At 53.7% G+C, this 23,394-nt stretch overlaps 1 protein-coding gene across 3 annotated transcripts in view; it reads right to left on the bottom strand.

The window, feature by feature from the left end:
- The window catches only part of LOC147736538 (apolipoprotein L3-like), an 80,947-nt gene extending 62,249 nt beyond the window's left edge, over positions 1-18,698 (bottom strand). The window contains exon 1 of one of the 3 annotated variants that reach the window (XM_086953275.1): positions 18,513-18,698. The gene's annotated coding sequence lies outside the window, so the exon portion shown is untranslated. Of the gene's footprint in view, positions 1-240; positions 543-18,512 lie in introns of those variants that run through there. The other 2 variants (XM_086953277.1, XM_086953276.1) reach the window with 2 other exon arrangements.
- Positions 18,699-23,394: the final 4,696 nt, after the last annotated feature.

Here is a 23,394-nt window from a genome sequence, read left to right as displayed (position 1 = left end):
GGCGGGCTAGAAACTTCTTTTAAATGTTTTTTTTCTTTTTAAGAAACTGTAGATAATCACAAACCTCTTCCATTCGCTATAAGTCGTGAAAGTCTAACACATAGTGCATTGACACGTCACACATAAGCACACTGACAACCATGGAACTTTAACAGCAAACTCTCTGCAGCTGTGCGGGTCTCAGAGAAACAACGATTTATATCAAATATATATTCCAGCCCCCACCCCCAGAATGAGTACCTGGATAGAGCAGAGGGTTCAGGCACCTGCTCCGGAGACCCGTCCTCGCTGCTTGCTTCGGGAGCGCTGCAGCCCCCTCTCTCCCTGCTCTCTCTATCTCTCTTCCTGCTCTCTCTCTCTCTTCCTGCCCCCTCTCTCTCTCTCGCCCCCCTCTCTCTCTTCCTTCTCTCTCTCTCTCCCCCCTTTGTCTCCTCCCTCTCTCTCTCCTCCCTTCTCTACCCCCTCGACTCTCGCTCGCTCTTCCTGCCCCCTCTCTCTCGCCCCCCTCTCTCTCTCCCCCCTTTGTCTCCCCTCTCTCTCTCTCTCTCCTCCCTTCTCTCCCCCCCCCTCACACTCTTCCCCCCCTCTCTCGCACTCTCTCCCTGCCCCCTCCTTGGCCTCTCTGCAGACCTCTGCTCTCTTCTACTTTGGGGTTCAGAAGCACCCTCTTTGTAGAGGAGATACGCCCCTGAGAGCGCGTGGCGCCTCACGTCCTTCCTGGTTACAGAGCGGAAACAAACAGTCCCTTCCCTACAACCGCTTGTGGCCCTCGATGCTTCAACACGCGAGGGACGAGCTAGAGACGACACAGCGCCTGGTGCACATGCATTCAAAACCCAGCACCGAGCCGGGATTGCACAGAGCCTGGTGCACTTTCATTCAAAATCCAGGGTGAGCCTGGCCCCTGGGATGACACATTGGCTGTTGCACGTGCATTCATCATAACCCAACACCAAGCCGGGGGATTGCACAGCGCCAGGTTCAGGGCCGGTCCTAGGATTTTCGGGGCCCTGGGCAAAAGGGAATGTGCGAGGCCCCTGAAATTTACATAAGTGACACCTTCTGATCTCGGGAAGCTGCTTTGTGCAGACTCCAACTGGGCCCCAGCTCCTCCTCTAAGTCACCCCAAACACCTCTTGTACAGCCCATTTCGGACTGAAGGTGTGAGAATTGCTTGGGGGCTGAGTTAAACCGATATGGGTTAAAGTGCAGACAATGGGCACCCTGCGGAGTCTCTGAACGGGCAGCCCAAGAGGTGTCTCCCTCCCCTAGGCCTTCCCACGCCATCGCTTAGAGGCTCCAGGAGGGGGGCACACTTCCATGAGCACAATTGTAAAGAGACGTATTTCTTTCACTTTGATCGGCAGGGGTACACAAGGACTGGTGGGGTGTTGCCATTGTGTGGGGCCCCATCCTGGTAGGCAGAGTGCGAGTTACAGCCTGAGTTGGAAGTGAGGATGATCCTGAATTTGTGACAGTCAGTTATTTATTCATGCCATTCAGCAACACTAGGGCTATTTAATGGCTGTCATGTTCAGAATAATAGACATTTTACTACATAAAACGAGAACATCAGCAAGAGGAAATAGAAAGCAGTTAATCTGCGTAGAAAATATAACATGAATACAGTTCAGAAAAACGTTTATATAGTCACAGTTGGGTCTGGTGTGTGATTGCACGTTTGTCCTGGTTTCCGTGACTACAAACAATTAGCCAGACACTCCCATCGAAATCACCAATCGACAAGCTCTGTTGCCCAGTGTTGACTTTTGTTAATTATCAGTCTACTCTGTTCTTTGACCTTCCTATGGAAAAAAATATCACCTTTGAGCTACTATGAAACTGATAGATTGTCAGATAAGTAGCTGAAGGACATTTACAGGTAATGACACAAAACAATGTGCACCATCAGGTAGTGAGCGCGATGAGAGTGCTGTGCGCACTGCGCAGCGCTTTTCTCCCATGATGATTATAATTTATTTATTCCCGCTGCTCGCAACTGCGGGGCCGGCGGCTGGGCCCCCCTAAGCGCGAGGCCCTGGGCAGCTGCCCATACCGCCCATGGCTAGGACAGGCCCTGGCCAGGTTCACGCCCATTCAAAACTCAGCCCGAGCCTGGGATGTTACAGTGCCTGGTGCACGTGCATTCAAAGCTCAGCATCGAGCCGGGGATGACACAGCGCCTGGTGCACGTGCATTCAAAGCCGAACCCCGAGCCGTGGATTGCACAGCGCCTGGTGCACGTGCATTCAAAACCCAGCACCGAGCCGGGGATGGTACAGCGCCTGGTACACGTGCATTCAAAACCGAACCCCGAGCCGTGGATTGCACAGCGCCTGGTGCACGTGCATTCAAAACCCAGCACCGAGCCGGGGATGGTACAGCGCCTGGTGCACGTGCATTCAAAACCGAACCCCGAGCCGTGGATTGCACAGCGCCTGGTGCACGTGCATTCAAAACCCAGCACCGAGCCGGGGATGGTACAGCGCCTGGTGCACGTGCATTCAAAACCGAACCCCGAGCCGTGGATTGCACAGCGCCTGGTGCATGTGCATTCAAAACTCAGCACCGAGCCGGGGATGGTACAGCGCCTGGTGCACGTGCATTCAAAACCGAACCCCGAGCCGTGGATTGCACAGCGCCTGGTGCACGTGCATTCAAAACCCAGCACCGAGCCGGGGATGATACAGCGCCTGGTTCACTTGCATTCAAAACCCAGCACCGAGCCGGGGATTGCATAGCGCCTGGTGCACGTGCATTCAAAACCCAGACCGAGCCTGGGATTGCACAGCGCCTAGTGCACGTGCATTCAAATCAAAAATACTTTATTCGGTAGTTCGTTTGATAGGAACACCATAAAAGTTCATGAAATACAGTTTACAAAGTTAATCATGTAATAAAATCACAATTTTAAAATACTAAAAACAATTTAAAAAAGAATTCGTTTAAAAAGACAACTCAGTTAAAAAACAGCAAAATGTGACATACAATTTATCATTCGTCTGAGAACCTGAGGTTTTGTGCGCCTTCTTAATGTCGCTCATGGTCAAGACAATTCATAGGTTGCGACGATGTGGAATACAAAATTTAAGAAAACGTACAGTTGCTTTGGCGTATTTGTCATTTTCTAAATATTGGAGTGCCAAAAATGCAGGGCGGCATTGGCGAAGCCCCCAAAATTTTAGAATGGGGAGTAACCAACGTCTACGGGGTTCTACAAAGAATTTGCAAAATAGAATAGTATGTATGGTTGATTGTGTAGATACCAAATCACACGGACATCGTGACCGTGTTGACGCCCAGTCATTCTGGATTGGGAAGGAGACTAACAAATGGAACATGTCAAACCTTAAGCGAGTTAACAGCATTTTTTCGTATTGGGTTAAACTAAAAGACAAATAGGGTTCCGATGCAAAGACAGTCTGCACTAGTATGGCTTGTTGTACAGATTGTTTGTGGATCTCTGTTACTAAACGTAGCTGTCTCAGGTGTGCAAGACATTCCTTTTTTAGGTCCACCTTAGAAATTTCATTTATCCTAGAAGGATAGTCAAAGTATTTCTTATAGCCCAGGTCCTCAAGTGTTGCTTTGACAAAGGCTAGCCATTTGATTTTTTTACATTGGTCAAGGCTCAGAATGTCTTCAATAATGGATCTCGTTAAATGGCATTGATCGGTGACCCATATTCTACGCCACAACTTTACTGGCTGTAGTTTTATAATGTCTGTTATATAGTCTAATCCCAGTTCTGTGTGACATGCGTATGTGGAGCTACTCCTTGGGACCGCGAGTAGGTAACTTAAAAAGGAATTTTCAATCTTTTGAATAGCATCCACGTTTACAAAACCCCATAGTCCCGCCCCATATATTGCCGTAGATATGCATTTTGTGTTGTATATTTTTATCATTTCTTGTATTGGACGTTGGCCCAGCCTTTGTGAGAATGCTTTTAGTGAGACAATTTCCCTCAGAAAAGTAAGTTTCCTGGCATTGACCGCTGGGTTCCACTTGAACTTCTCATCTATTACTACCCCCAGGTATGGGTAGGTTGTTGTTCTATCTAATGGTTCACCTTTAACAAACAACCTTCGATGTTTCCCGATCCCCTTCCCGGCTTGCATGGTGTAAGTTTTCTTAGCGTTTAGTTTCAGGTTCAGAGTGGCCATAAAAGCACAATATCTGTCTAATGCACACTGGAGCTCATTTGGGGTTCTTGCTAAAATAACGGCATCGTCGGCATATAGCAATGCAGGTATTTGCAGACGAGCTATTGTAGGTAGATCTTTACTGCCTCGAAGCATAGCTGCCTCCAAGCCATTAGTATAGACAGTGAATAGACAGGGTGCCAGCACACAACCCTGTCTGAACCCCTTTTCCACCCTGAAACTTCCAGTAAGTTCCCCTTTGGCCCCGAATCTTACCCTACCTGTGGTTCCTGTATACATTTCACGGAGGAAATCAACAATCGCGGGGTCAACACCCATTTTCAGCACTATATTCCATAATGCCGAGTGTGCGACACAATCAAACGCCGCTGACAAGCCGACGTAGACCATGTAAAGTGTGGACCCCTTAGCCTCCATGTATTTACCCGCTAGGAGGGAGAGATTAAGTGCTGGGTCCACTGTTCCTAAGCCTTCACGAAAGCCATATTGTATGTCTGATATTACTCCTTGGTCGGTTGCCCGCTCCTGGAGTCGATTGAGAAGGATCCGCCCAGCCATCTTCCCAAGCGAGTCCAAAAGCGAGATAGGCCTGTAACAGGACGGGGTATTTCGGTCCCCTTTCTTATAAATCGGGACCAATATCGATGACTTCCAGGAATCTATTAGCCCTACCTTTAGTGTGGCATTTAGAAAACCCAGCACCGAGCCGGGGATGGTACAATGCCTGGTGCACGTGCATTCAAACCCCAGCACCGAGCCGGGGATGGTACAGCGCCTGGTTCACATGCATTCAAAACCCAGCACCGAGCCGGGGATGGTACAGCGCCTGGTTCACTTGCATTCAAAACCCAGCACCGAGCCGGGGATTGGACAGCGCCTGGTGCACGTGCGTTCAAAATCCAGGCCGAGACTGGGATGACACAGTGCCTGGTACATGTGAATTCAAAACCCAGCACCGAGCCGGGGATGGTACAGCACCTGGTTCACTTGCATTCAAAACTCAGCACCGAGCCGGGGATGGGTCAACGCCTGGTGCACGTGCATTCCAAACCGAGCACCGAGCCGTGGATTGCACAGCACCTGGTGCACGTGCATTCAAAACTCAGCACCGAGCCGGGGATGGTACAGCGCCTAGTGCACGTGCATCCAAAACCCAGCACTGAGACAGGGATTCTACAGCGCCTGGTGCACGTGCATTCAAAAGCCAGCACCAAGCCGGGATGGTACAGAACCTGGTGCATGTGCATGCAAAACCCAGCACCGAGCCGGGGATGGTATTGCGCCTGGTGCACGTGCATCCAAAACCCGGCACTGAGCCGGAGATGGGACAGCGCCTGGTGCACGTGCATTCAAAACCCAGCACCAAGCCGGGATGGTACAGCGCCTGGTTCACCTGCATTCAAAACTCAGCACTGAGTCAGGGATGGTACAGCACCTGGTTCACGTACATTTAAAAACCAGGTCGTGCCTGGGATGACAGTGCCTGGTGCATGTGCATTCAAACCTCAGCACCGAGCTGGGGATGGTACAGCGCCTGGTTCACATGCATTCAAAACTCAGCACTGAGCCGGCGATGGTACAATGCCTGGTGCACGTGCATTCAAACCCAGCACCGAGACAGAGACTTCACAGAGCCTGGTGCACCTGCATTCAAAACCCAGGCCGAGCCTGGGATGACACAGTGCCTGGTGCACAAGCATTCAAGACCCAGCACCGAGCGGGGGACGGTACAACGCCTGGTGCACGTGCATTCAAAAGCCAGCACCGAGCCGGGGATTGCACAGCGCCTGGTGCATGTGCATTCAAAACCCAGTGCGAGCCAGGGATGGTACAGCGCCTGGTGCACGTCCATTCAAAACTCAGCACTGAGCTGGCGATGGGACAGCGCCTGGTTCACATGCATTCAAAACTCAGCACCGAGCCGGGGATGGGACAGCGCCTGGTTCACATGCATTCAAAATCCAGCAACGAGCTGGGGATGGGACAGTCCCTGGTTCACATGCATTCAAAACTCAGCACCGAGCCGGGGATGGTACAGCGCCTGTTTCACATGCATTCAAAATTCAGTACCAAGCCGGGGATGGTACAACGCCTGGTGCACTTGCATTCAAAACCCAGCATCGAGCCGGGGATTGCACAGCGCCTGGTGCATGTGCATTCAAAACCCAGTACGAGCCAGGGATGGTACAGCGCCTGGTGCACGTCCATTCAAAACTCAGCACCGAGCTGGGGATGGTACAACGCCTGGTGCACGTGCATTCAAAACCCAGCACCGAGCCGGGGATTGCACAGCACCTGGTGCATGTGCATTCAAAACCCAGTGCGAGCCAGGGATGGTACCGCACCTGGTGCACGTCCATTCAAAACTCAGCACCGAGCTGGGGATGGGACAGCGCCTGGTTCACATGCATTCAAAACTCAGCACCGAGCCGGGGATGGTACAGCGCCTGTTTCACATGCATTCAAAATTCAGTACCAAGCCGGGGATGGTACAACGCCTGGTGCACGTGCATTCAAAACCCAGCACCGAGCCGGGGATTGCACAGCGCCTGGTGCATGTGCATTCAAAACCCAGTGCGAGCCAGGGATGGTACTGCGCCTGGTGCACGTCCATTCAAAACTCAGCACTGGGACGGGGCTGGTACAGCGCCTGGTGCACGGCATTCAAAACCCAGCACAGAGTCGGAGATTGTAGAGCGCCTGGTGCACGTGCATTCACAACCCAGTGCGAGCCAGGGATGGTACCGCACCTGGTGCACGTCCAATTAAAAACTCAGCACCGAGCTGGGGATGGGACAGCGCCTGGTTCACATGCATTCAAACTCAGCACCGAGCCGGGGATGGTACAGCGCCTGTTTCACATGCATTCAAAATTCAGTACCAAGCCGGGGATGGTACAACGCCTGGTGCACGTGCATTCAAAACCCAGCACCGAGCCGGGGATTGCACAGCGCCTGGTGCATGTGCATTCAAAACCCAGTGCGAGCCAGGGATGGTACCGCGCCTGGTGCACGTCCATTTAAAACTCAGCACCGAGCTGGGGATGGTACAACGACTGGTGCACGTGCATTCAAAACTCAGCACTGGGACGGGGCTGGTACAGCGCCTGGTGCACGTGCATTCAAAACCCAGCACCGAGTCGGAGATTGTAGAGCGCCTGGTGCACGTGCATTCAAAACCCAGCACCGAGCCTGGGATGTTTCAGCACCTGGTGAACGTGTATTCAAAACTCAGCCCTAACCTGGGATGGTACAGTACCTGGTGCACGTGCATTCGAAACCCAGCCCGAGCCTGGGATGTTTCAGCGCCTGGTGAACGTGTATTCAAAACTCAGCACCGAGCCAAGGAATGCACAGCGCATGGTGCACGTGCTGTAGTGTAGTTCCTATATCCCCAATAGGCTCTGCGCATTGGAATAACATATCCTATAGATGTGATGTAGGACTTAAGTCGACTAGGTCTCTATCGAATAAATTAGACTTAATTGTGAGTGCCAGCTAGCTCAGAGGTCACTAGAAACTCTTGAATAAACAAGAAGGGATTAGTTTCTGAGAACCGCATAAAACATGACAACTTTGTTACCAAGAATAAGAAATGTATCTCTAGAGTCGCGGAAACAATAGATAGATATTTTACTCAGTCATTTGTGCATGCTTCGTTTCACCAGAGGTGCAAGAGAAATAGAAAGACGGGGGTTTTCAATAAAAGGTATTTATTGAACAGTCTTCTTTCTCATACTGAAGAAATGAACTGCTACAATCGTAATACTGGTTGCAAAGTACAATGCGTACAGTATGAAGAGTATTATAAAAGAATACTGTAAAAGCATGATATGGTTTCTAAGCCATAAAATACATAGAATACATACATAAATAATAAATACTAATAGTACTCAACTGGTGCTTCTAGAATAGGCCTACCCTGATGTACCTAACTTAAGTCTAGTACGAGGGAAGAAGTAAGTGTGGTGTAGCATAAGTTTAGTATTCTATGCCAAGAATCTATCCAAAATTTATCTTAGGGTCTAATCAGCTCCGTACCTTGGTTTTAGAATGAAGGAGGTCTGGTATCTCTCTCTCAAGACTCGATTTCCCAACAACCTTCAAGGGTAGCTTGGAAACACTGGAGCTGGATTTCTCGGCCGGAGAAAAGACAGCGTCTCTCTCAGTGTGTCTGCTGGAGGGTCGGCTTCCTTCGGCCCTTGCCGCAGTGAGATGCGTCGGGCAAGTAGATAGTCGAACTGCTCCAAACCACTGTGTGTTTGCTAGGGCAAGTGTGGGCATATTTATACCTTGAAGGTGCTGAGTTTGACGTAAAGGTGGACATAATAACGTCATCAAAGGATCTCAGTTCTTTGAAAACTCCACGAGTTCTTGGACATATCAATATTCAAGCAAGGGGAGGTCCCTGACTGCTGAAGGCGGGTTTTTCCAAGAAATCGTTGTAGATTTTCGGAACTAGTGGAAGTAGCCATGCCGTATTAGGACTGCATGAGCTATATCTTAATATGGTTATGATTTCTATGCCTATATAAGGATACAGTACTGTTGGACAGGCCACATGAAAGGCCGCTCTCCCCCGGCCCGACCCGGCCTGAGCCGGTCATACAGGTACCACACACCACCCTTGCACGTCCTCCGTCCCCTCAGGGACCCCTGCCCTCGAGCATGTCAACCTCGTGGGCCCGATCCACTGCCGGCCTACGCGCCCATCCTGGGGCGCCATCTTGGACACTCCACCACGTGGCCGCCTGGCCCCCGGCCGACCTCAACCCTGGGCCTGGCCAGGCCTCAGACATCCCGGCACCACCATCCACCCAGGAGGTGAGCGGGCTACTTGGCAAGTCAATGGGAGAAAGAGGTGCCGATGGTTCTCCCCCGCCAAGTGCCGCTCGCCCATCGCCTCCCCGGGCACTGGCTCCACCCCCCTGCTGGGTGTCTGGACTCCCTCATCCCGGACCTCCCGACCTCCAAGTGCGAGGGTCCGGACATCAAAGCACACCAGCCCTATAACTGGGGCAGCTCCAGAGCAGGAAGGCAGTTGTATCTTGGAGTCGAGAGACGTAAAGAGGAACTCATCCTAGACGGACTACTGGCGCTGCCGTAGCCCTGTCTTGTGCACCATCGTCCTGCCTGTTGGCGCTGCCACAACCTCCGCAACCTTCATCACCTTCATCGTCGTCGGGACCTGCTGGCGTGGCCGCGGACCGTTGTAACCATCATCTTCACCGGGACCTGCAGGCTCCGCCGCGGACCGTCGTTTTCCTTCGTCCATCTCGGGACCTGCCTGGCTCCGCCGCGGCCCGATCATCTAGAACGCCGAGCTCGAGGATTGAGAGCTATTTTCCACTCATTGGTAACAAGACTGTCCCGCTACCCTTTTCCCAAACCAGAGACTAGAATCGAGAGGACCCTTGAGTCCAGACCTCCTTGTATCATATCATCGTAACCTAAGAATTGCATATAAAGTCTCGTTAACCTTCAACCTTGTGTGGTGTCCGTCTGTGGGGGGGAAGTTACTTGTCTGTACAGTCGTTGGAGACGGCTCTCCCCGGAGACCTCTCCCCGTAGTCTCGGCCGACCCTCCCGGTCCGTCTAACATTGGTGGCCAGCGGCGCGATCCGAATCACCGCATAACGTACAGAGAGTAGCTCACCCCACGACGAAATCACAATGACAACCAAAGAAAGCGGATCAACCGAGAAATTCCAAATGGAGAAATTGGAGGAGTACAGCCATCGTGAACTGAAACAATTCTGCATCGAACTGGGTATCGCTACCACCGGACTAAGCACCAAGGACGATTTTAAGCATGCCCTAGAATCTTGGGCAGAGACCGGGGCTGCCGGAACCCCCGATCAAAGCACCGCAGAAAAAACCACCACGGCCCCTGAAGAGCGAAGAACGGGTCTCTCGCAAGACGAGATCCAGGAAAGAGAAAAAACCCGACTACACGAGCTGGAAATGGCCCGACTCAAAATGGACGTTGAACTTAAGTTGGCCGAACAAAAAATCAACTTAGAGCACCTGCGTCTCCGAGAAGAAAGAGAGGAGAAACAAAGACAGAGGGAGCTCGAGGAAAAAAAACTGGCGTACGAACACGAACGGAACCTAGCCGAGATCAACCTGCGCAAACAGAATAAAGAAGCAGGGGTGCCCGAGCGACCCCACACCTCAGGGGCCACAGAGAAAAAGGTACACATCCCCAAGGATGTTGTACGAGAATATTTCCGAGAGGACGACATCCAGCAATGGTTTAAGGCCTATGAAATCGCTATGACTGCACACCGGATCGATAGAAGCGACTGGGGAGCCGGTCTATGGGGGAGATTCCTCAATGAGGGCCGCGACACCCTGCTACAGCTCCCGGACCACCAGATGACCTCCTATGACCATATGAAAGCGGCACTCCTCACCCGCTATGGCCTCACACCCGAGATGTACCGTCAGAGGTTCCGAGACTGCACCCGCATCCCGGGTACAACTTGGGTGGACTATGTAACATACTTTAGCCGAGCCTTCGAGGGCTGGATCAGAGGAAGCAACGTCACGACCTACGAACAACTGTTCAATCTGATGGTATGGGAGCACCTGTCGAACAATTGCTTCATTGAACTCCGCCAGCACCTCCTCGACAGCAAATTAACGGATCCCCGGCAGCTCGCAGCCGAGGCTGACCGGTGGGAAATCACCAGAGTGGGCCGGAATGGGTCCTACGAACAGAACCGGAACAACAATGGTCAGCACCGACCCAGAGGAGGAGGAGGGGGCCAAGGACGAGGAAGAGACAACGCTCCGGTCGCCCCCGCTACCAGCACCACCCCCCCGGCCAACCGGGGCAACACCCCGGCGCGACCGGGGTACAGAGCCAACGTCACGTGTCACCGATGTCAACGAGTCGGCCACTATGCAAACGACCCAAACTGCCCGCAGTACCAGAGCCCAAGACCCCGCCAAATGGCCGCTGCAGCCCTAGGGGAAGAACAGATCTCCGAGGAGCAGGAAGAATACGAACAAGAGCATCAGGAGTGGGAGCCAGCCGCCATGGCTCTAGCATGCTTAGGGGGGAAAGACATGGTCCCGCGGGTCCCCCTACCCGCTAACACCCAGAAGTACAGCCAATGGGTGAGCATCAATGGACGCCGGGCCGAAGCCCTTCGTGACACCGGGGCCAGTATAACAGCCGTCCGCTGTCACCTGGTGACCCCAGAACAGTATCTACCGAACATTCTCTGCCCTGTACGATCAGCCGATAACTCGGAAAGTCTGTGTCGGATGGCCTGCGTCCCTTTCGAATGGGGAGGGGTCTCCGGCATGTTGAAAGTAACGGTCCGAGACGATGCCCCCGTAGACTGCCTCCTGGGGAATGACCTTGAAAGCTCTCCGTGGGCAACCGTGGAGCGAAGAGAACACCTGGGGATGTTAGGCGTCCCGGACTGGGCGTGCGTCACCACCCGGTCCATGGCCGCCCGTGCCAACCACCGCCCAGAAGAACCCGAATGGCCGGCGCCACCGCCTCCGGTCGCCCCAGCCGAAAACACCGACCGTGACATCCCCCCCGAACCAGCTCAACCTTCCGACCTCGCTAACCTCGACCGGTGGCCTCAAGAGGGGGGGCCCACGCAAGAACAATTTCGCCAAGAACAGAAGACCTGTCCCTCCCTCGAGGGACTCCGCCAGCAAGCGCTCGCCCAAAGCGCAGGGGATACCTCCGGAACTCATTGGGTCTACTGGGACAATGATCTGCTGTACAGCGAGCAAAGAATCGCCGAGCTGGGGAGCAACCGAGTATTAGTGGTGCCCCTCCGTTTTAGAGACTTTCTGTTAAACCTGGCCCACGATGTCCCCCTGGCAGGACACCTGGGACAAGATAAAACCTACAGTCGCCTAGTGACCCACTTCTTCTGGCCCAAAATGAGGAACGATGTGCACCAGCACTGCCGATCTTGCCCCACGTGCCAAGCCAGTGGAAAGAGCGGCCGCAAGCTAAAAGCTCCCCTACAACCCTTTCCCGTGGTCACTACCCCGTTTGAGAGGGTCGGAATAGACATTGTGGGGCCCCTGGACCCGCGCACAAAACAAGGCCATCGATTCATCTTGGTGCTGGTGGACCACGCCACCCGCTACCCTGAGGCTGTCCCTCTGCGGACTGTGACCGCCCCGGTAGTCGGCCGGGCTCTGATGGGGATCTTCTCCCGTGTGGGCTTCCCCCGAGAAGTCGTCAGCGACAGAGGCACGAACTTTATTTCTAAATACATGAAATCCCTCTGGCAACAGTGCGGGGTCACCTACCGATTCACGACCCCCTATCACCCTCAAGGGAACCGACTCGTTGAGCGGTTCAACCGCACGCTCAAGGGGATGATCGGGGGGTTGGAAGAGCCCCTCCGTCGCCAGTGGGATGTGCTGCTGCCGTGCCTCCTCTTCGCTTATCGAGAGGTCCCCCAGAAATCCCTGGGCTTCAGCCCATTTGAACTGCTATATGGACACCCAGTGCGAGGGCCGCTCAGCCTAGTCAAAGAAGGCTGGGAGATGCCTCCGTTAAAGAACCCTCCAGATGTCTTCCGGTATCTCTTAACCCTCCGCAACCAGACCCGGCGGTTCCGGGAACTAGCAAAAGCCAACCTAGAGGCCAGTCAAGAAGACATGAAAAAGTGGTATGACCGGAATGCCTCATCCATTGAATTTGAACCTGGACAACAGGTATGGGTGATGTCCCCCACTGAGCCATGCGCCCTACAAGACAAATGGACGGGCCCTTCAAAGTAATCGAGCGCAAGGGCCCGGCCACCTATCTCATCGACCTGGAATCCTCCCGGAACCCACTCCGGGTCCTCCACGCTAACAGACTAAAGCCCCACTTTGTGCGTACAGAACTCAGCCTCCTGATGGCCACAGACACTGGGGCTGAAGAAGACTCCGAGCCCCTCCCTGACCTCCTACGGACTCGGGAGCAAGACGGCTCCGTGGATGGGGTCCGACTCTCGGAGACCCTCACCGGAGAGCAACGTCAGGAATGTCAAGCTCTCCTATCCCAGTTCGCCAGCCTGTTCTCCCTCACCCCAGGTGTCACTTCCTGGTGTGTGCACGATGTAGACACGGGGGACAGCCCCCCTATCCGCCACCGGGCCTACCGCGTGCCAGATCGGGTACGGGCCTGCATCCAGGAAGAAGTAGCCAAGATGCTCACCCTCGGGGTCATCGAGACTTCAGACAGCCCCTGGGCCAGCCCTGTAGTACTGGTCCCCAAAGCAGCTGCCCCCGGCACCACCGCAGAACTTCGGTTCTGCGTCGACTACCGGGGCTTGAACGCGGTCACCCGAACAGACGCGCATCCCATCCCCCGGGCAGATGAACTGATCGACCGCATGGGAGCTGCCCGCTACCTCAGTATCTTCGACCTGACGGCGGGCTACTGGCAGATCGGCCTCACACCCCGGGCGCAAGAACGTTCTGCCTTTTCCACACCCGATGGCCATTACCATTTCACAGTCATGCCCTTCGGCATGAAGAACGCCCCAGCGACATTCCAACGTCTCGTCAATCAGGTCCTGGCGGGGCTCGAAGGATTCAGCGCCGCCTACCTAGACGACATCGCTGTATACAGCCACCATTGGTCCGAGCACCTCCACCACCTCCGAGCAGTGCTGCAAGCCCTACAGCGGGCTGGCCTCACGATCAAGGCCAGCAAATGCCAAATTGGACAAGGGTCTGTAACCTACCTCGGGCACCAGGTGGGAAGCGGCCTGGTGGCCCCCCTGCAGCTGAAAATTGCCGCCATCCAGTCCTGGCAGTCCCCCATCACACAGACCGAGGTACGAGCCTTTCTGGGCCTCACCGGCTACTACCGAAGGTTCGTGAAAGACTATGGTACTATAGTGGGACCCCTCACAGAACTCACGTCGAAAAACCAGCCCAAGAAAGTCAACTGGACCCCAGAGTGTCAAGCTGCCTTTGAACAATTGAAAGCCGCCATGTGTTCCGCCCCTGTGCTCCAGGCCCCCGACTACAGCCGGGAGTTCGTCGTCCAGACGGATGCCTCCGACCATGGCATTGGGGCAGTCCTGTCTCAAGTGAACACCGAAGGCCTTGATCAACCGGTGGCCTTCACTAGCAGACGACTCCTACCACGAGAACAGCGCTGGAGCACCATAGAGCGAGAGGCCTTCGCTGTGGTATGGGCCCTCAAGAAGCTCCGGCCCTACCTTTTTGGCACACACTTTCGGGTACAGACCGATCACCGACCCCTGCAGTGGCTGATGCAGATGCGGGGGGAAAACCCGAAGTTACTACGCTGGTCCATCTCCCTACAAGGTATGGACTTCACAGTCGAACACCGGCCTGGGCCAGATCACGCCAACGCGGATGGCCTGTCCCGGTTCTTCCGCCTCGACGAGGAGAGTCCCCAAGAGGATGGGTAACTCTCCCCGCCTTCAGCTGGGGGGGACGCATGTTGGACAGGCCACATGAAAGGCCGCTCTCCCCCGGCCCGACCCGGCCTGAGCCGGTCATACAGGTACCACACACCACCCTTGCACGTCCTCCGTCCCCTCAGGGACCCCTGCCCTCGAGCATGTCAACCTCGTGGGCCCGATCCACTGCCGGCCTACGCGCCCATCCTGGGGCGCCATCTTGGACACTCCACCACGTGGCCGCCTGGCCCCCGGCCGACCTCAACCCTGGGCCTGGCCAGGCCTCAGACATCCCGGCACCACCATCCACCCAGGAGGTGAGCGGGCTACTTGGCAAGTCAATGGGAGAAAGAGGTGCCGATGGTTCTCCCCCGCCAAGTGCCGCTCGCCCATCGCCTCCCCGGGCACTGGCTCCACCCCCCTGCTGGGTGTCTGGACTCCCTCATCCCGGACCTCCCGACCTCCAAGTGCGAGGGTCCGGACATCAAAGCACACCAGCCCTATAACTGGGGCAGCTCCAGAGCAGGAAGGCAGTTGTATCTTGGAGTCGAGAGACGTAAAGAGGAACTCATCCTAGACGGACTACTGGCGCTGCCGTAGCCCTGTCTTGTGCACCATCGTCTTGCCTGTTGGCGCTGCCACAACCTCCGCAACCTTCATCACCTTCATCGTCGTCGGGACCTGCTGGCGTGGCCGCGGACCGTTGTAACCATCATCTTCACCGGGACCTGCAGGCTCCGCCGCGGACCGTCGTTTTCCTTCGTCCATCTCGGGACCTGCCTGGCTCCGCCGCGGCCCGATCATCTAGAACGCCGAGCTCGAGGATTGAGAGCTATTTTCCACTCATTGGTAACAAGACTGTCCCGCTACCCTTTTCCCAAACCAGAGACTAGAATCGAGGGGACCCTTGAGTCCAGACCTCCTTGTATCATATCATCGTAACCTAAGAATTGCATATAAAGTCTCGTTAACCTTCAACCTTGTGTGGTGTCCGTCTGTGGGGGGGAAGTTACTTGTCTGTACAGTCGTTGGAGACGGCTCTCCCCGGAGACCTCTCCCCGTAGTCTCGGCCGACCCTCCCGGTCCGTCTAACAAGTACTTTATACCTATATAAGGGCATGAATCGGGAAAATTACACTAAGGTCCTAAAATGCTATACAACAGTGCATTGAAAACCCAGCACCGAGCCAGGGGTTGCACAGCACCTGGTGCACGTGCATTCAAAACCCAGCACCGAGCCAAGGATTGCACAGCGCCTGGTGCATGTGCATTTAAAACCCAGCACCGAGCCGGGGGTTGCATGGTGCCTGGTGCATGTGCATTTAAAACCCAGCACCGAGCCGGGGGTTGCATGGTGCCTGGTGCACGTGCATTCAAAACCCAGCACCGAGCCAGGGATTGCATGGTGCCTGGTGCCTGTGCATTCGAAACCCAGCACCGAGCCGGGGACGGTACAGCACCTGGTCCACATGCATTCAAACCCCAGCACTGAGCCAGGGATTGCATGGTGCCTGGTGCACGTGCATTCAAAACCAGGCACGGAGCCTGGGATTTCACAGCCACTGGTGCATGTGCATTCAAAACCCAGCCCGAGCCTGAGATGTTACAGCGCTTGGTGCACGTGCATTCAAAACTCAGCACTGAGACTGGGATGTTACAGCCCCTGGTGCACGTACATTCAAAACCCAGCACCGAGCCAAGGATTGCACAGCACCTGGTGCACGTGCATGCAAAACTAAGCCAGAGCCTGGGGTGACAGTGCCTGAGTGGTGCACGTGCAGTCAAAACCCAGCCCGAGCCTGAGATGTTACAGCACCTGGTGCACATGCATTCAAAACCCAGGCCAAGCCTGAGATGTTACAGCGCCTGGTGCACGTGCATTCAAAACCCAGCACCGAGCAAAGGATTGCACAGCGCCTGGTGCACGTGCATGCAAAACTAAGCCCGAGCCTGGAGTGACAGTGCCTGGTGCACGTGCAGTCAAAACCCAGCACAGAGCCTGAGATGTTACAGCCCCTGGTGCACGTGCATTCAAAACCCAGCACCGAGCCAAGGATTGCACAGCGCCTGGTGCACGTGCATGCAAAACTAAGCCCGAGCCTGGGGTGACACAGTGCCTGGTGCACGTGCAGTCAAAACCAAGACCGAGATGTTACAGCGCCTGGTGCACGTGCATTCCAAACCCAGGCCGAACCTGAGATGTTACAGCGCCTGGTGCACGTGCATTCAAAACCCAGCACCGAGCCAAGGATTGCACAGCGCCTGGTGCACGTGCATGCAAAACTAAGCCCAAGCCTGGAGTGACACAGTGCCTGGTGCACGTGCAGTCAAAACCCAGCACAGAGCCTGAGATGTTACAGCGCCTGGTGCACGTGCATTCCAAACCCAGGCCGAGCCTGAGATGTTACAGCGCCTGGTGCACGTGCATTCAAAACCCAGCACCGAGCCAAGGATTGCACAGCGCCTGGTGCACGTGCATGCAAAACTAAGCCCAAGCCTGGAGTGACACAGTGCCTGGTGCACGTGCAGTCAAAACCCAGCACAGAGCCTGAGATGTTACAGCCCCTGGTGCACGTGCATTCAAAACCCAGCACCGAGCCAAGGATTGCACAGCGCCTGGTGCACGTGCATTCAAAACCCAGTGAACTCATGCTGTATGCAGTGGGGGCGGGAGCCAAATGGAATGACAGCTGAACAGGCCAGTGGAAGAACAGGGCTGACCCAAAGTGTGTGCGTGTGTAGATCATAAATACACATTATATAAATATGTATTACATGAAGCTAGTGAAACAGATAAACCGGTCTCTAGGCCAGACCCAAAACTGGCCACTGGTTAAGGTGCATAGTGCCACCCCAGAGCCCCTCCCCTTGGACTCTCGGGACCCTGTTGGTGTCAGAGCCTGCTCAGCTGCCATCCTGCTCTGCTGCTGCCTCTTTAAAAGATGGAGGGAGCCAGGCGGAGAAGGAAATGCTTCATTCTCTGCTGCCAGGCATGAACCCTCTGGGACACTGCACCTGGCGCTCTCTGCAGAGCTGCCAGGGCCCCATGACACGCGACACCTTTATTCAGTCCTACCTGTGTATGCAACCGGCCGATTCACAAAATTAAAAACAACCGTAAGTCGACACCTGCAGGCATCATCCTATTTGCGGATTTATTTATTTTTTAATTCTGAAAACCTTTCTCGTGCACGCCTGAAAACCACAGACTCGTGTTTGTGAGTGTGCACAACCAGCTCTGCCCCCTCCATCAGAACGGCCACTCCCCACCTGCGGGGGGTGGGGTGGGGTTTACTCTGGGGTGTTAGATTACATCATATTCTGGTATAATATTACCTCATGCTCTGGTGTAATATTAAGTGTAAATAGGATGTAATGGTTACAGTGATTTGATCACAAGTAATCTCCTTCCGGAGACTCCTAACCAGTCTGGGAGACTGCTGTGGGGGCAGTTAAAACGTTGTTAGTTCTTCGGGAGCTGCCAGATTACAAGAGATTCAGTACTGAATAGATCTGGGATGGGAACACTAGCCTTCAGCTTTTATTCAACAAACTGGTGCATTCTGGGAGATGTAGTCTTGGTTCATCATGGGGCAACAAACTGCGCTGCAAGCAGTAAAACGAAAAAGTTAATCTAAGTTAGTCGGTCCTAAAGCCATAAGTAGGCGCACCGGTGACGTCATAGGGGCACGTGGCCCCAGGAGTGATCTGCCCCTTTATACATTATTATTGCAATCTTTAGCGCCATCACAAGCGAACCAAAGTAAGACTGCGAGTCCCAGAATGCACCTGCTCAATGACGTGGTATTGAGACACGTGGTAATGCCAAACACGGTGTCCTAATCACGTCACCCCCCCCCCCTCCCACGCCCCGTCCTAATCACGTCACCCCTCCCCCCCCCCCCCCCCCCCCCGCCCCCGGGGTGCGCCTGTACCTGACTCCGTGTGCTCTTGGGCTCCTCTTGCCTCCAGGCCTCGGTGAGCGGGGGTGCCACAGGGGGCCCCGGGTTGATGGGAGCAGCAGCGCTGAGTGAGTATCCGGCCCTGAAAGTGAAACTCTCGGCTCTGCTGACTAATAACATCTGCCCGGCCCGCGCCCGGGGCATGATGGGAAGTGTACTGTTTACCATTGACGTCACCCTGGTGACTTCCAGGGAGTCTTGTCAGCCCTTGCAGCGTGCATGTGTCATTGTGAATGTATTTATGGAGCGCTCACTTCCCTGCCCTGTACAGGAAGGTCCCATTGCCTCGAGTGCAGCATTTGCTGCCCAGGTGTGATGAGGGTCCCCAGTGGCCCCCCTTGGAAACTTCAGCACAGAGCCGAACCCAGGAGGAATCTGAACTAAGTTTGATGTGACCTTTGCCCTCAAGGCTCCTCTGTGCAGCCATGAGCCATCCCCAGAGTAGGTGCAGGGCTTTAAGTGCGCGCCGATGTAAGTATGGGCGTGGCTTAAAAACATGTAGGCTAACAATCTATATCTGCTTAGCATTGTGTGCCTCCCGACTGGTCTTGTGATGCTTCTGTTTATTGCATCCAGATACATAAAACAAGTAACATTACACCTGCAACAAGCCAGGACTATTGTCTTTGTCAATGGTTGTTATCTCAGATAAATAAGCAACAACCGTGGCTTCTTTGTATATAACGTTGACAATGCTTCAGTTCTCACACGATGAGACGGAAAGAACTGTACCGAGTCTCTGTGAAGTTACAACAGAGGCAGTGAAGGGGGGCGCTGCTGCAGAGGTTAGATTTATTTTTCACCCTGAGGGGAGGGCGAAAATGGAGAGCCCGATAGGGACCCGTCTCAACACCGGCTTTTAAGAACTGCAGGTGCTGAGCACCGGTAGGACCCGGCCCACTTAAAGCCCTGCCCAGGCGTAACTTCAATGTCTTGAAAACCAGATCCATTTAGGGGAGCGCTAATTATTGTGCACACCTTCAAAGAGTGTACATACTCTCAAAAATTCTAACTCGTTTTTCACTCTATATTTATTTAATTCTTGTCACACTTTGTTGAAAACTACTTCGTATCTTGCTGTGTGTTTGACTAGTAGGGTTGTAATATAACGCCTGTTCGACTACAAATACATGCCTGTGTGACATTTATCACGCCCAGGAGTGTGCATAATTTGTCACACTACTTTCACTGGTGACTTTTTTATGGAAAAAAACAAACAACCAGAAAAATAAATGAACAATACACATGACTCACAGTGGCGGCTCCTCCGTTAAGGCGGGGAAGCATCGCCTCACTGCTCTCTCAGCAGTGCAAACATGACAAATAAAATGTTAATGAAGCAATGTTATAATTATTTTCTTTGGCTTCAATGAGTTGAGTGTAGGGTGGGGCGGGGCCACCCTGATGGACAGCAGTTGCAGCAGGGCGGAGCAGTGGTGAGCACTGCAAGTGCGCATGTCGGTTCGGGGGTCTGTCTTAGAACCACCAAACTGACATGCGCAGTAAGATTTCTCCAACCCGAGCTCTGTGCGCAGCTGAGTGGAGAACAGGCCCAGGCTCCCAGGCAGTGGCGGCCGGCACGGGTCACGGGTGGCGAGGCGGGCAAATGGGGGGAGCAGCAGGGCAGGGGCGCGTGGGGCATATTGTTAAATTAAAAAAATATATACACTTACCTTGCCTCTGGGTCCCGCGTCTCTGCTCGCCTCTGTCTCGGTCTCCAAGAAACAGCCAGGCTCCCCTGACCAATCACAATGCTTCAATGCAGCGTTGCGATTGGTCTGAGTGCCATTGTTCAGTTCTCAGACAGGGACCGGGGGCCTGGGCTTGTTCTCCATGCACGCAGTAAAGCAGCCTGCATGGAGCACAAGGAATGTGCGCATGACAGTTTTGGGCAGCCCGAGCGGGCCGGCCAACAGTCATTGTGCGCTCCTCCCCTGCTCTACAGCGCTGACCCCTACCCCACACACACAACGCTGCCGCAGCAGGAGGACAAAATAAAATGAGAATAACACAGTTATTATTGTTTTTTTTTTCCTTTTTTTACTGCTTCAAGGCAGTGGGGCGACGCTCCTCTGCCTTTGTGGAGGAGCCGCCCCTGCTCCCAGGCCCTGGCTGAGCATCAAACCAGCCCGCTCAGACCAATCCCGGCGCTTCTCTCTTGCTGGGTAATAGTATTACCAGCATGAGAGCAGCATCTGGATTGGCATAGGGGAGTCTGGGGTCCTGTGAATGGACTGTCAGGAGTTAAAATGAGCAGAAGAGCACCGAGGCGGCGGCCCGCAGCTCAGTACTGTAGGAGGCTGGCTTAGTATATGGTGCTCACCTATGTAAGTGAAGCACCTTGCAATAATCCAGGCAACCCTTCTGGTGATTCGAGTGCTCTTAGAGAACCTTAGAAAGCTCTCTAGGTGGTAGCTGTGGAGAGCAGTCTTCAGACTTAGTCCCGAAGGAGTGTTAAGCAGCTTGTTTTACCAGATCTCATCATATAGTGCAGGTTAAACGAAAAATAACCACACTCACTAACACGTTGGTATACCTCCCACCCAGAGATATAAACACAAATACACACAATACTTCAATTGCAAACAGGTAAGTAAGTACAATACACAGTGGTCTCCAGGGGGAGACCAAACCATATACTAAAGAAGTGGAATGCGACTGCGACTGAAGTCGCCACTTGGACCAGGAGACTCAGAAGAGCTGGGGACACAAGGAACTCACCGAGGTAAGTACCCAGGAACCCCACGGAGGCCGTGTGCAGAGTGGGAGCATAGCTGCTTACGCAATAGAAGTCAATGGGAAAGTCGCGGGTGCAGTTTTGAAGAAGGAGGACTCTTCCCAGAGGATCCTGAAGAAACCCTGTGGAAGACTTAAGGTAGGGGAGTCACCCCACCCGTGGATACCCCAGGAACCAGGATACCTACACCAGGGAACCCAGGTGCATAGGTGCGAAGTGACATTGGAAACCGCCATAGATCACAATGGAGTACTTCAGTGACGATGCCTCTGGCGAAGACTGTGCAAGAGTCCGGTGGAATCCAAGGATGGATTCTTGAAGGGAAGTACCTGCCAGCAAAGTCGACAGATGCCATTCGGAGGTGACCAGGAGACACGGAAGAGTAATGACTGAAGATGAGGGAAGATGAAAGAGTGATGATGGTAACCTTGTTGCTACAGCTGTGAGGACCAGGCGATGCTGAGGAAGACCAGAAGCTGCATGAGCTGTCCCACATCAGAAGTCGAGAACCAGGGGGGGCCGGTATCCAGCAGGAGCACCAACAAACCTTGGCAGAAGCAACAGACGTGATAAACGATGAAGGAGCCATGTTGTGACCAGCACGGTCCAAGGGACTCACAAAGTGTAGGAGAGTCAGAGCAGGCCCCAAGCGAGCAGAGGGACTCACTGAAGCAAGAGAAGACCCCATTGAGGACCCACAGACTGAAGGCACAGGAGTCTCAGGAGGACATCGAGCAGCTCCCCAAAGAAGAAGGCCCACGGTGCAGAGAATGCAGTGAGGACGAAGATCTTGGCATGAATAGATGCTGTAGGCTGGAGCTTCTTGTAGCCTAAAGATGTCTGGAGTACAGAGCCCACAAGCCTTGGCAATGGCAAGTTGACGAGGTGCACACGGTTCGGTCCTAGTGGTTCCAACGAGGGATACTGGCTTCAAAATTGCAGAGAGGATATGTCAGGCCTCTATGGAGTTGCAGAACCACCATCTGTGTTGCTGAGCATGGGGAAGTCCGTGGGACGTCAAGAGCAGCAGACCAGTCAGCTTTGTTGCAGTGACTGCAGATGCAGGGAAGTGACTCCTTCACTCCAAGGGAGATTGCTTTGGGTGCCCTTGATGCCCACAGGTCTGTTGAAGATCTTGGAAGAAGCACAGCCACAGACGACTTAGAACACTTGCAGAACAGCGAGACCCGGAGCAGCAGAAGTCTTCCGTGATGCATTCTTGGTTCCAGGTGAAGTCCAAGTATCCAGATGGTTAAAGAGTGACGTGGTTTCAGGCTTGAGTCTCTTCCCACAATAAATCTGAGGACCCACCCACAGGTAAGCCCTTTTATACCCTAAGAAAGGGGTCAGGACGACTCAGTGGTCCCTCCCAGAGGAGGATACCCATGTCCTTTGCCCAGCTTCATGCCAGAGCGATAGCCAAGGGCTCCCAGAACTGGTTCTATCTGGAGCATGCCAGTGGCGTAACGAAACATCAGGGGGCCCCCCTGCAAACTACATGGAGGGGGCCCCCCTCCCATCCTCCATGCCTGTCTAGAGCTCTCAGGCCAGCGACCCGCCATACTGCAGGGAATGCGGGTGATTGTTACGCCACTGTCACCAATGCAGCCGTTAATAGTAACACTGGATGGTGGAGTTAAAGGTTGGGCTTAGTCTGCCAGCAGGCTGTCATAGGTGGTGGTCCATTCATTACAGGGTCCCTGCCATCAGTAGGCCGGGGAAGTTTGCCCAATTTTAGGTGGGTTTCCTGATGCAGACTCCTGTCATGATATACAACATCGGGCCCACTCACCGTTTAGTTTTGACAAAAGTGCATTCACTGCTCCTTCCCGTTTCCGTTTTAAAACATTGGACAATGCGACAATGCAGTATTTCAAAAGCAGATATAACTACAAAGAGCACATTTTGATAATACATTTTTATTTTTATTAGACAATAGCAATCTTAAGAGGCATTGCATAGCTTCATACACACTTTGACCCCAATTCCATCACAGTCAGTCCCTCTCTGTCAGTCAGTCTCTCTCTCTGTCAGTCAGTCTATCACTCTCTGTCAGTCAGTCTATCACTCTCTGTCATTCAGTCTCTCTCAGTCAGTCTCTCTCAGTCAGTCAGTCAG

This window comes from Lissotriton vulgaris, chromosome 1_2 (assembly GCF_964263255.1).
Source record: "Lissotriton vulgaris chromosome 1_2, aLisVul1.2, whole genome shotgun sequence".
NCBI lineage: Eukaryota > Metazoa > Chordata > Amphibia > Caudata > Salamandridae > Lissotriton > Lissotriton vulgaris.
Note: the sequence above shows the minus strand (reverse complement) of the source record. Positions and strands in the feature narration are given on the sequence as shown.